Genomic DNA, 14,164 nt, shown 5'->3' on the forward strand with positions numbered 1-14,164 from the left:
CATGTAAATAGGATTAACTTATTTTTTTCAAACTGGAGCATCTTTGTTTTAACATTTTACAGTTTTTAAAAGTTGGGGAGCTTGGACTTTCTTCTATTCTCTCCTTCAGGTAAACTTACTCCCTAATTGATCTCCTCCAGTCTCATAGTTTTAAATACTGTCTATACACAAATGCTGCTAAATTTATGTCTCCAGGCCCAAGCTTTCCTATGACTATAAGACTATATATCCAACTGCTTGTTTGAAATCTCCATTTTATTGCCTATTAGGCATCTCAGACATAACACATGCAAACACAAACAGTTGATTTCCCTCTACCTAAACCCTAAGTTTTTCACATTTCAGAAAGTGCTGACAATATTCACCCAGGTGCTTGGGCAAAAACCAAGAACTTATTTTTTACTTCTTTTTCTCACACCCCACATCAATTCATCAACAGATCTTACGGACTCTACCTGAACTATTCCCCTTCTTATCTTTTCATCTATTACCTCTCATCTTGACCATTGTAATCAGCTCTTCAGTCTGTTCTCCACACAGTAGTTAGAGTGAGCCTTTAACTCTGAGATGGCTGGCAAATACTTTGCCATATCCTAACCCTTGAAGGTTCCACATGATATGACTCCTGTTTATCTCTCTGACCTCATTTCCAACCATTTTTTCCTGTGATCCAGCCACACAGGCCTCCTTACTCTTCCTGGAACTTGTCAGAGCACACTCTCACCTTAGTGCCTTCCCACAGACAGGTGTCTCCACCTGGAAAACTCCCCCCAACCCCAGCGGCATGTGGTCACTCCCTCACTCCATCCAGGTATCTGTCCAGATGTCACCTCCTCTTAGAGAGCTTTCCTGATCACCTTGTCAGAAACAGTACTCCCCACCAGCCACTCTCAATCCCCTTTCCCTGCCTTATACTTCTTCTTAGCACATATATGTGTGTATGTATGTATGTATGTATGTTATATACTCATTGGAATATTGCATACCTCCTGCACTACTCACTTCTATGTCCCCATGCCTTACACATAGTAGTCACCTAATAAATATTTGTCAAATGATAAAAACAGAGTCATGGAGGACGTTTTTAGCTGTGGCACTTATTAGCTGTACAACTTCAGGGTAGTCGCACTCTGCAGGATCTCAATTTCCTGAGAATGATGAGTAGGAATAACGCATACTACCAATTCTCAGGGTTTTGTAAATACCAGATGAGACAATGTATACATGGTATGCTCTGAATATTATGTATATCACTGATATTCACTAAAAGGTGAAGTTTTCTGCTTCACCTCTGTTTTAAAGCCTTGAATGAATAGGACTCTTGATTCCTTTCCTACATCCAGGAGATCTTGTAGTAATAAATGCAGTGTCCAGAAATCAAAAGTGTTCCCAAAGAGCTGCTGCTCTATTATTCACTAATTAATTATTGACTTTGCCAACTGTCTATGATCTCTACTACCCAAATTTCAGCCAATTGGCAAGGTCTCTATTTCTAGTCCTATATTTGTACATGCCTCACTATGTGTTTCTCATTGTGTTATTCCTAAGCCAGTGTGCATAATAAAGAGCTATGTGTGTGTGATGGTCATTTGCATGAATGCCCTGGGTTCTCTACCAAACATGTTCTACAAACCTTCATCAATAAAATGTAACAAATGCTTCTATCCTAAATATTCCTTGGAATTAGTCTTATCTTGCCTTATACACAATTTACTGATTTATTTTCCTTCTGACAATAAAATAATCAGCGACAGCCTGCTAATCCCCCCCCACGTTATTTGAAAACATACTTAATAATGCATTATTCTACAATGATTTTGTGCCACACACAGCAAAACGTAATGTGGCCAAATAAATAGCTGTCCAGATGTCAAAACAGTGGTGAGTGGTCCCAAGAGGGTGGGCACAGAGGGCAGGCTCCTATAGGGATTGGCAGCCAGAGGGAAACAGTTTCCATATTTACTGGGCTGAGCACACACCTGTTCAGTCAAAGAGCCATGTTCTCAGTGAATTCACATGACTGCTGGGTATAGCAGGGATGCTGGTGGTGTAACAGGCTGCTAATTTAGCCTGATCAACAGAGGTGTGCTTTTCAGAGAGATGAAAGAAAGCTGACAGATGTGCCCTTTAGAGAGGGCAAACTTTGTCCTCAACACGCAGACTTTCACACACTTTGTGTAGGACTGAAAAATGAGGAGGTTGAGCTAACTGTTCTCTCAGGTCCCCTCAGGTTCACTCATATTTGGTTCTTCATAGTTTGCTTTCACTTTGCCTTCCAGCTGGCTCATTCAGAGAATGCCAGGGAGGGATCTGAATGGAATTAAACAGACCCTGCTCTACTTCGCCTTTCTCTAAACTCCTTCCCATCCTGCCATGATTGTTCGTGTTCTTGCTCAGCTCAAATCCTGAAACAAAAATTAGTATCTCCTATAATATTCTCCTCTACAGTTCAAAGTCATAGTTGCAACACATTTCTTGCTTCTTGCAAACCTCAAAAGGACCTGTGGATAACTACTGAATCAACCAACTGAAGGATAGAAAATACACCTCTCAGCAAAAATTCAAGCACTGATCCACAAAGCACAGGCATTAAGGAAGACTGGGGGGAAAATAAGGCCCTTGCCTCTGGGGAGTTGGTTAATTGCAGGGTAAACTGGAGACACAATAAAAAAGGGAATCACAATAGGTCACAACAGAAATTTCTAAAATGTGTAAATGTGAAGTCCTCATAATCTTGCCATTGCTTACTTTTCCAACTTAATTTCCCACTCAGAATCCCTTCATGTCCTATGGTCTTCAAACCTTTGCCCAAGCTAACCTGTGCCTGGGATGGTCTCACCTACTACCTCCCTAATCCTAAATCCCACACTTTCTTAAAGGTCTAACCCAAGCCCATCCTCCCTCGAGATCCACTGTCATTCCCAAGCCTGAGCCCAATTGAAGCAGTTGAGCTGGGATTCAGAATGGGCCCAAACAAAACCTGAACTGGGCCATCCATCCTCCTTAACCATGTCTGGCTTATTGCTACTTAGGACATGGCATTTTGGAAATTCATCAGTTATAGTTTTCAGGCAAACCTTGGTTGTTCCTAATAGTATATGAACTTCACTCATAAATCTCAAGCTTCAGGTCTTTTGTTTATGCTGAAATATTTTTGGCTCACAGACTTAGAAGAAATTAGGAAGAACTTTCCATGGGGCAGTTGTTTAATCTCATGGAGGACATGTTTCATAGGTCAGAGCCAGATCAGAGCACAGACCTATCCCGTCAATTGGCATAGATAACATGTATGATAGTTTGGAACTGTTATGTATCCCAGAAAAGGCCAGGTTCTTTAACTCATTCCTGAGGTCTAGACCTGTTGTGGGATCTTTTGGTTAGTTTATTTCAATTGACGAGACCTCCATTCAAGGTGGGTCTTAATCCTTTTCCTGGAGTCCTTTATGAGAAGATAAAAGACAGAAAAGGCCCAGAGAGCTCAGAGAAAATGCCCCAGAGAAGATGAGCGACAAGGACCCACCCTAGAAGCTGAAAAAGCCACTGAAGTCAGAAGCCAAAAGCAATGAAACCTGGAACAGGGCTACGTGCCTTCCCATGTGACAGCAGTGTCTCACATGTCAGAAGCCTTTCTTCAGAGAAGGTATCCTTCTGTTGATGCCTTAATTTAGGCATTCTCAAGGCCTTATAATTGTAACTTACAAGCTAATAAGATCCCATTGTTAAAAGTCAGTTCATTTCTGGTATATTGCATTTTGGCAGCTTTAGCAAATAAAAATACCATGTCTATGCAGATCACCAGTAACTCTCATATTTCACGGCCAAATTCAGATAATGAATGAAGGGAATGTGAGATCTGATGCCTCCCTTCTGAATTTGTTCCTCTCTTGGTTGGTCCCAAGTCATTATATTTTAACCTAGATAGATATGGCTTCAGTGTCCAAAGGAGCTGCTCCTGTGGATTATGAGCTCTGTAGGTGTCTTCTCTTGCCCTGGAATCACTGCTTCATCTTGGTCCTGCCTATTTGCCACATACTTTGTCTGCAGAGTAGATTGGTTGACTTGCTAAGGGGCTGCAGAAGACTAACTGGCATCTGTACTAATCTAAGAGATGATGGATGGAAAGGAGTTTTACTGTCCAGGAAATCTGATTCTTAATACTCTCCCAAGTCCTCCATCCCCCCATCTTTCCTCAACACTTCCATTAGCAGGTCAACATGATGTCTGTTTTGGGTCCATTTCTGTGGCTTGCTTATACTCTACTCTTTATGAAATTTATTGCACTGTGCTCTCAAGCCTATTTTCCCCCTCAAAATATGTTGACTAGTATAACAGTCAAAAGAAAGACTTTGAACTGCCACGAGGCCTTTCATCTTGTGATCTCAGAGAGCTTTACCAGACACTAAATAATTAATGTACTGAAAGCAACACAAAGTCCAGGCAGTCTGAAAAACCAAGTCTATCAACAAAAGGCCATTCTATTTTGAACCAAGGGACTGCTTGTAGGGACAATCACCTCCCAGTAGGCACATTCATCTCTGGGTATTTTGAACATGAGGCTACAAACTTTCAAGGGAAAACTGGCTCTTCTCTTGACCTGATGTTTCAAGTTGTAAAGTCAAGTTACTGGGGTGATCCCTGAGATTACCCAGTGCCTTGGAGGTCATGGTCTACTTTTCTGATTTCAGGGGATACAGAAGAATAGATATAGAAGAGTAGAAACCAAATACTTCCATATTCACCATGATCTAGGGCTCACTGCTAGCTATCAGAGCCATCAACTCTTATAATCTTCCCAAAGTTAATCAACTTCACAGATGAAAAGATTGGGGGTCAAAACACAGTTGCCCCACCCAAGGTTGAATAGCCAGTGAATATAGGGATAGGATACTCAACCAAGGAATCCTGAGGTATGGATCAACCAGAAATGCCACTACCCAACACAGAACATCGTGGAGATGATGTTGATTCCCCTGGAGAAGAGCGATACTGAATGAAACACAGCAGAAAGAGATCACTCAGATTGCAGATGCCTGCAGCACTCTCTAAGTGGGAATGACAGTCTTCCTTCAGATTAACCAGGAAGATGACCATGACACATACACCTTCACTTTGGGCAGCTGGCTCTTCAGGACCTTAGGCTCAGCCAGCATCATTTCTATGGCAACAACACCAGCCCTGATGCCTGGGCCCTTGAGACAAGGTCTTAGCTGGTCTAGGGGAAGGCTGCTTGGAGTGGAGGGAGGGAGAAGGGTCGAACTCTTTCTACCAACTTTCAGCCCTTTAAATGCCTCTTTATCTACTTGTCACTTCTCCTCTTTAAGGGAAAAGAGTTTAACCTCTAGGAAACCACAATTCCAAAGACCACATTGCCCAGAACAATGGCTGGACTCATTTCCAGAGAGTGGAAACAGAATGCTCTAACAGGCCCAAAAGCTAGACCAAGGCCTGGATTTCTGGGAACAATGATGTTTCTGTGTGACCTTGGGCAAGCTATTTAACCTTTTTGAAGCTTCGTTTCTCTGCATATAAAACAACTCATCATGCTTTCCCTCCAACTTTAGGGATGCTCAGAGAATTAATGAGTTAGTATATACAAAGCCCTTCAGTCTCTTTTGAAGAAAGATCCAATAGAAATCCTTGTGCTGTTACTTAGGGCCTTTGTTATGATGATACATTTTAAAACGTACTTCACCTGTGTAACTAAAATAAATGCAGCCCATATTAAAATACATGGACCCATAGCCTGAGGAAGCTGAAGTACTTTACCTGAGGTGACCTTGTTAGGGATCCACTGACCTTGTGTTCTGTGCCTTGCCAAACCACAGAAGCAGGCAGTAAAGAAGGGAGGGGAGGAAGAACAAATAGGGAGAAATGTTTTTGGCTCTTTCAGCCTTTAAAACTACTGTTCTGTGCAATACTCTGGGATGGAAAAGAAACTAAGGAAGAAACCAGTATTTCATGTTGCATGTCAGGCCCCATACAAGGTGCTTCATACTCATTGTCCCATACAAGTCCCACAACATTCTGAATGTGGGACTATTATTCCCATTTTCCAGTGAGGAAACTGAGGCTCAGAGAGGTGAAGGACCTTGCCCAAGATCCCAGAGCCAAAAGGATGGAGCCAAGATAAATTAATTAATTCAGTTAATATTTATCGAGCATCTCCTATATGCCAAGCTCTTCCCTCAGCAATTAATATGCAATAGTGAGCTGAATGAAACACTACCCTCCTAAAGTTTACAGGCTAAGGTGGTTAGAGTCTGGTGGGATGGCTGGTAGCTGTCTGAAAAACCTCACAAATACTCAAGTCTCAACGTTGGGATGTTTTGTGAAGGAGGGAATCACAGCTCTAAGAAAATGTATAATAGAGGAATTTGACTTCATAATTGAGGCCAGGGGAAGACTGCCTGAGAAACCAATGCTTGGTCTGAGGCCTCAAATCGGATGAGTAGCATTAATTTGTTAGAGGGAGTAGGATAAGGAAGGAGGCCAAAGATGGCAACCATGAAAGAAGGTAGTAGCAATGGGAGGAGGGAGAAGGACAAATGTGGGGAGCTGTCTTTTTGCTCCTTAAACATTTAAACTACTGCTCTGTGCAATATTGTGGGATGTAAAGAAATTAAGAAGAAACCAGAGTTCTGTAATCCCAAGTCTATCTCAGCCTACAGCACCTTCTCCTTAGTTGCCACCAAAAAAACTGGTGTGTTAGCTTTGGATGGATGCTGATAGATGAGCCAACCAGAAACACAACTCCCCAACACAGAGCCTCTTGAACATGATACTGATTTTCCTGTAGTACAGGGACATGGAATTAAACACAGCAGAGACCGCACAGATTGCAGATGTCTGCAGCATTTTCTGAGTAGGGAAGTCTCCCTTCAGGTCAACCAGGAGGATGACCTAGAAACAGATACCATCCACTGGGGGCAGCTGGCTCTTCACGACCTCAGGCTCAGCCAGCAGTGTTTCCATGGCAACGGCACCAGTCCTGAGGCTTGGGATATTGAGATGTGGGTCTTGGCTGACTCACAGGAAGGATGCTTGGGTGAAATTTGCCAGAGGTCTGGTGGCCTGATGGGGGATGTGCTGAGGAGGAAATCCCCAGGGATTAGAACCTCAAAATCCAACCACTTAGCCAGACACCAACAGGAAGGGCTGTGGCCTGGTCCCCAGACCCCAGGTCCACTTTCTGTGGGAGGCTTGGCCCATTGGCCCAACGTAAGGGAAAAGGAAGGAGAATGACTGACCAGACAGGATAGTCTCATGATGGGGGGCAGGTCATTCCTTAGGAATGTCAGTTGTGGCAGGTCTAAAAACTGAATTATCCTCTGGAAAAGTGAAGGGCTGAAAACCACCCCTTGAACCCCACTTGAAGTCATCTAGCTCCTAAATATAATCCTATATTTTCATTCCCCTCCCCACAACCCAGGCCTGCTTGAGCGAATTCTTTCTTCCCACCACCATATTTTATTTGACTTTGAAGGTGAAGGGAAGAGGAGAGGGAGAGGAACAGCAGGAAGAGAGAGAAAAGAAGGGGCAGGAAGGTAAAGGAAGAGACAAGGAGGAGACTAACATTAAGGAGTGGAGCAGAAACAAAGTAGAGAAGGAAAGTGGAGAGGGAGAAATGAATCATTTGATATTTTTCACTATTTGGAAGTTACTGAGAAAGTTATTTAAAGCACTACTGTAAAAAGGCCATAAAACACCTTGGGGAAAACATGAAAGTCACGCTGCCACCATACAGATGAGAGCCCTGGAGTGAGCTGCCAGAGCATGTCTGAAAAGAGGAAATTCAATGGCCCACATTGCTGCCTCCTTTCCCTCCCTCCTGGCTTCCACCCCCTCCAAATCGCTGGGCTGGCTCCGAAGGGAGAGGCAGTAATTTGGAGTCAGCAAGTGTGAAGGAATGTCTGAGCTGTTATTTGCTCTTCTTGCAGCACATTTTAAGTGCATTTCTTAAAAACATAATTTAAAATACACTTTCAGGTTCACTATAGAAGATGTGAAAAAAATCAGGAAGGTCTAAAGAAGAAAAGAAAATCCATACCATCAAGAAAACATGTCAACATTTAATGGCATATTATTTTGTGACTTGCTTTTCACACGCTTAACAAGATAGCATTTGGCTCCAATGCCTGTTGAGGAGAAGGGCAGGAGAGAGCTTCTCTCTGCAGATGTGGTCTCTGTGTATGGGGCTGAAGAGAAGAGAAGCCATCTTTCAGAACCATCTGGGTTGCCAACAGCTTACACCCTGGAGTAAGGACTCTGAACCATGGAAACTTGAGAAGCTCTCAGCTCTGAGCAAGGGCCTGCAGTGAAAAACAGCACAAGCTGATAGGGCACAGAGGCCAGGCTTCAGCAGGAAGGGCAGACCTCGGGCTGTGTGGATTTGGAGACCCCTGGGACAGGAATACAGTGGGAGGTAGATACTCTGTTGGGTGTCTCCTTAGCATCAGGGGGTAGCAGAGTAAGGACCTTCTGCTCTGGTGGATGCCTGGGAGAAGTTGTCATGGAAAAGAAAGGCTTTTTAAAACATGTATAATGTCAGCACTTGAACCCAAATGATAGGTGTGACATAAGGATTTTATGACTTGGAAGAGACAAAAAAGTGGAACTTCATTTCATCTCACCCTAAACGGGACAATCAACAAGGATAAATTGTAGATAGAGTCCTATCTCTCTGTGGTCAGTGATACACCCCACAAAAGTATGGGAGCTCTTAAAGTCCCTTCATATACATTCAAGGATTTGATCCTCATAAAGGTCAGGTAAGATAAGAAGAAAAATAAATAAATAAAACACATCCCAACTTACAGACGTAGAGACCAAAACTTGGGTAAAGTACTTCCTGAACTTTTTCACATCACAATGCATGCTGATGATAATTTTTGTATGGTTCACTGGGGAATATAAGAAAGACTGCCCTCCTTCGAAGCGACTGGCCTGAGGGCTTCAGCCACTCTTGGTCTGGCCCAACCTCCCAAAGGGCCTAGGGGATCACTATGTCCACGTCTCTGCACAGCTGTCAGCTGCCTGCAGTCCACATGACCATGGCTGGGGAAGGAAGCTCTGGGTGACAGATGTGGCCAGAGAGAAATGACAGGGTGTACCATCACCCCACGTCTTGTCCCAGGACATCTCCAAAGAGCAATAGACATGTTAGCCACAGAGGAATCCCAGGGCTTATTCTCTGGAAAGTCATAATCAGGAAAAGAGCAGGTACTCTCAATACTCCTAAAGCAGATGGGTGTGTTGGGTGCTTATGGGTCTTCAATGGGCCTTAGAAAGTTCCCTTCAAGCATTTATAACTTCTGAGATGCTTCGACAAAGAAAAGGGTAAAATTCGGCTCCTTTCTCTACTCTGGGAAATCCAGAAAATAATTTCCCAGAATGGTTACTGAATGGCCAAAAAGTAATGATTACAAATGACTGCATTAACTGCAGTATGCGGCCTCATCTGTCATCATAACACAGTCTTAGAAGTCTCATCAGGATTAGAAGCTCATCATGACTGATGACACTTGCCACCCAAAACTCCTCGGCTCCCTCCCTTGTCCCTTCAATCACGGTGGCAGGAAGAGCCTTCAAAGGTTTGAGTATAAACTCTGAGAAACTGCTCTCAGTGATGACTTCAGGAGTGGTTTCCAAGATAATGGACCCTTTTTCTACAAGTGACGTTCTATTTCCCCAAGACTTTCCAGGTCTATCATTGGAGATCTTGGACACCACTGGGACAAATGCCTGCTGGCACCAGGTGAAAAACAAACTAAAACTTCAAGCCTGCCGAATAAAGATTATGTTAGATTCAGACAGCATCTACCAATTTTAAACCTCTGGATAGAAAATGAAATCATTTCCCCAATTCTCCAGCTCTTCCAAATGCAAACCAGAGGTTTCCATGTTCATCAGGACAATGTGCCCTATATTGGTTCAGCCCAAGTCAAGCAGTGGGGACTATATATTTGAAACAATTGAAGCAGGTAGATGAAATATGGGCTAACTGGATAATACACCCCTATGGCCTGCAGTCATGTATAAAGAGGTTCTGTCAATGACATGTAAGGTTTTGTGGGAAAGTGAAATTAATCCCTGCTCACTGCTCATACTCAGTAACAGATCAGCAGTGGGTGTATAGGAAAGATGTGACTTTGCCTGTGTTTACTAGCACACAGAATAAACCCTTGATTTTGTGCAGAGACTTCTGGAATCCCTACATTCATGAATATGGCTGTAGCACATCATTACCTTCATAAAATGTACTGCCACCATAGGCAGGAAACAACAAATCATCCACCGTCTAAGTGTTTGCAACCACACCCAGCCTAATAGCATGGGACTTACAAATTCTTATCTCAGCAAAATGACAATTCATCACATGCAATGGAATTTGGGGTCACTCACAAATAGTAGAGAATCACTATTAAATCTGCCACTACTGAGAACTGTTTTAGTCAGAAATACGAATGTTATGGGGATAAAGATAGACACATAAGTTACTTTTCAAGATACTTTGGGGTTTCAGGCTCTGAAATGGGCAGAGGGAGGCAACAACTGTTGGCAGACACCCCAGAAGTTCTAGTATGGCTTCTTTGCTATCCACATCTGTAGATCAAAATTTAAGTTAACCTTGAAGCCAAAAGACTTGAGGGAGGCATTTTTATGGATTGCTGATTCTTAGGGACACTTCAAAGATATTGAACTCCTAGACCCTCATAAGTGAATATAAGTGGAGTGGATACAATTCCAACAGAGAGGAGCATTACAACGTGAAGCCACCTGCTGGGGAAAGCGGGAAGCAAGGTAGAAAACGAGTAGAAGGAAATCTACTTGCAGAGTCAATAGAAGAGTGTGACACCAAAGTGAAACACACACAGTTGGCTGGTGGGGTCCTCACCCTACAAGGGAGACCACCCTAAAGAACAGTAACCCAGCCATGCTTCCCAGAGGGATTAGAGGCAGGATCAAGGAAGAGGAAATCTGATAGCACCCCAACCGAGTGAAATGGAAGCAAAGACTTCTTCCAGCTTTGAATTGCCATTGCTTTAAGAGATGAGTGGCAAAAGACATGGGTTTTATCCTAGGGCCTATAAACTAGATTGAAGGAAAAGGAGGTCAGATGGGGAGTCCCAGATGGCACCATACTGGCCTAGAGTTGAGCCTGGGGGCTTGGATGAAACCTGAAACAAATTCACAGCTCCACCACTTACTACCACCAGTGAGTACAGGCAAGCAATTAAACATCTCTAAGCTTTGCTTTCCTCATTGGTGACATGGGAATAATAGAACCAACTTTACATAACTGCCATGAAGATGACAGGAGAGCTATAAACCACAGACTAAGTGTTCAGTAAATGTTATTTATATTATCATAAATATAATTTATTATTATTATAGTAAAAACAGGAAATACTGGACAATATTTGGACCCAGCCATGAAGAAGTCTGAGCTTCAACATTTCAGGAAAAAGTCATGTGATTCCTATAAGCAAGAACTTAAGCTCAGTGGGCAGCAAGTTAAGATCTGAAATCCAGACACTCCAATGGGAATGAGGCAGCTTTTCAAGGTTGGATAAGCAGTGACCAGAGGGAAGGTGCTGTCACAAGAAAAGGTGATGATGGGGGACAGTCTGCTGATCGTGTGGCCAGCAGATCCAGGCAAGCCACTGGCCACATTGGAGGGGCCAACAGTAGATGGCCTGCACTTTTTAGCAGAGCGTTCCTGTGAGTGTCAGTCTAGGAGCCAATAGAGTATAAATCAGGATACCAAGATGAGAACTCAAGCGTGGAGACAGAACTTAAGGACCCAATTAGGGGACCTGGAGACCAAACTGGGGATAGGTCCTAGAACCAAGGCCAGGCCCAAGTCTCTATCCCCTTCTGCCCACTGTCACCTCATTGATTTTGCAAATCGAGTAATCTGTGCTCTTCTTACTTATTACCCCTCAGTCATGTTCAAACCCAGATGAAAGGGGCTGCAGACCATCTCCATGTCTCCATTACAATTCTGGAAGCTCTGAGTGATCAAAGAAATTTCAGGTTGTGCCAGAGATAGGAGATTGGCTATCATTTTCAGGTTCTGTTTTTGTTTTTTGTTAATGGGAGAAATGGATAGCAATCAGGAATCGTGGATGTATAAGCTTAATGCTCCCTGGCAAAATTCTAAAATGGATAATCAATCAGATGGCTAAGATGTCTTTGGAAGCACACATTGATCATAGGCAGATAAAACGTGTTCTCTAAGGATAAGCCATGATCAGTCTAAGAATATCCAGAATATCAAAAGAGCAACTCCTCTTTTCCAGAAAGAACCAAACCAAGGACCCCTGTGAACAAATAGGTAGAGAAGATAGATGACTCTCCTCTCTTTCTTTTTTTCTTTTTCCTTCCTCTTCTCTCCTTCTCTCTTCCCCCATCCATGCAGAAAAATATAAATGGCTAGCAAATATTTGACAAGAATTCAAATTCAAGAGTAATCAAAGGAAGTATTATTATCACTTTATATGATATTTCACTTATCAAATTAGAAAATATATTTTGAAAATAATTATGTTCCATACTGATGAAGGGCAAAGGCATGGACAATTTTATACATTCTTAGTTTGAGTATCATTATAAATGTAATGTTATTTATAGTAATGATGTAATAATGACCAACAATGATTTGTAAGACCCTATACTAAGGGTCTAACATGCAGTATTTTATTTATCATAACAATCCTATGAAGCAGGTATTCCATTTGCAGATGAAGAAATTAGGGTGATGAGTGTTTCAAATGCCCCAGAGATTCTGATTCTTACATGCCACCTGGGAAGAGACGTTAAGAATGAATGGGGAGAGGATGGGAGAGGTGGTTATAAAGCCACACAGGTGATTTAGCTCTATGCTGGCTTAGATAAGCAATTTTGGTAACATCTAGTGAAGTAGCATGTAGTCTTAAGAAGCTTCACGTCTTTGACTTTGATTCTATCCTAAGAAAATATTTTAAAATTAAAAAATGCTTGTGAACAATTTTATTCTTCAGTGACTTTATAATAGCAAATGCTATCACAATTTGAAACAGGTATCTAGCAATAGGTAGAATGATTAAGAAAATAATAATATTAATGACTTTTGAAGTGTCTATTATGTGTGTGGTACTGGTTTAAGCTATACTCACATTATCTTGTGCATTCCTAAAAGAAATCTTATAAGGTAATGATTATCCTTATCTCCATTTTGCAAATAAGGAAACTGAAGCACCCCAAATTTAAGTAACTTGTATTTGATGATGATCTTGCCCCTGTTGGCATCAGAGTTGGAGGTCATTCAGTCTTACCCCAGGGCTTTCACTCTTAACCATCAAACTATATATATTTAAATCGTTTCCATGATGGAATATTGTGGAGCCATTAGAGATAATGTTTTCAAAGATTTTTTGAAAACACAGGCAAATATTTACATCATACACTTGGAAAATTGCATATACAGTATGATCTCGGCTATATAAAAAAATACACAAAGAAAATGCTTGGAAGGAGATACACCAATTAACAGTAATTGTCTTTGAATAGTTTGGTTATGAGTCATTTATTTTCTTCTGTATATGTTTCTGCATTTTTCTAATTTACTACAATAAGCATGCATTTTTATTTTTTAAATCCAAGGTGAAAAAATATGTCATGCTCATGCCAAATTACCCTTATTTCCAACTTTGATAGTATATTTTAAAATTTGACAAAGTAACTTATGATACTTCAATGTATTAAGAAATAGAAATCAGGGAACTAAGTTAACAAAAAAAGTCTCCAATTGTTTATTTATGCATCAATGTTTCCTGTAATAAGTAAAAGGGAGCAAGATTAAGACTTTAATACTCTTGAATTTCTTTCTGTTCCTTTTATGTAGCAAAATTCCTTATGTAGTGTTAGCTTTTTTTTTTTGGTATGCTGTATGGCAAAGTCACGTTTCATTATTTTTCCATATATCTATTGCAGCACCATTTCTTGAATTTTTGTTTGTTTTTGTTGTTTGTTTGTTTAACCTGCTTGTTTGTTGTTTGGGACATGCATGGACTGGAAATCAAACCTGGGTCTCCCACATGGCAGGCGAGAATTCTACTACTGAACTAACTACCCTTGCATCCTCAGACTGTAGGGTTACCTTCTGACAAATATTTGTAGAATG

The 14,164-nt window shown here is 41.7% G+C and overlaps 1 long non-coding RNA gene across 1 annotated transcript in view; it reads right to left on the reverse strand.

The window, feature by feature from the left end:
* Positions 1–14,164, reverse strand: part of LOC143677039 (uncharacterized) — a 133,816-nt gene that overhangs the window by 24,832 nt on the left and 94,820 nt on the right. The gene's annotated exons all lie outside the window — the stretch shown is intronic.

This window comes from Tamandua tetradactyla, chromosome 3, assembly GCF_023851605.1.
Source record: "Tamandua tetradactyla isolate mTamTet1 chromosome 3, mTamTet1.pri, whole genome shotgun sequence".
In the NCBI taxonomy this organism is placed as follows: Eukaryota; Metazoa; Chordata; class Mammalia; order Pilosa; family Myrmecophagidae; genus Tamandua; species Tamandua tetradactyla.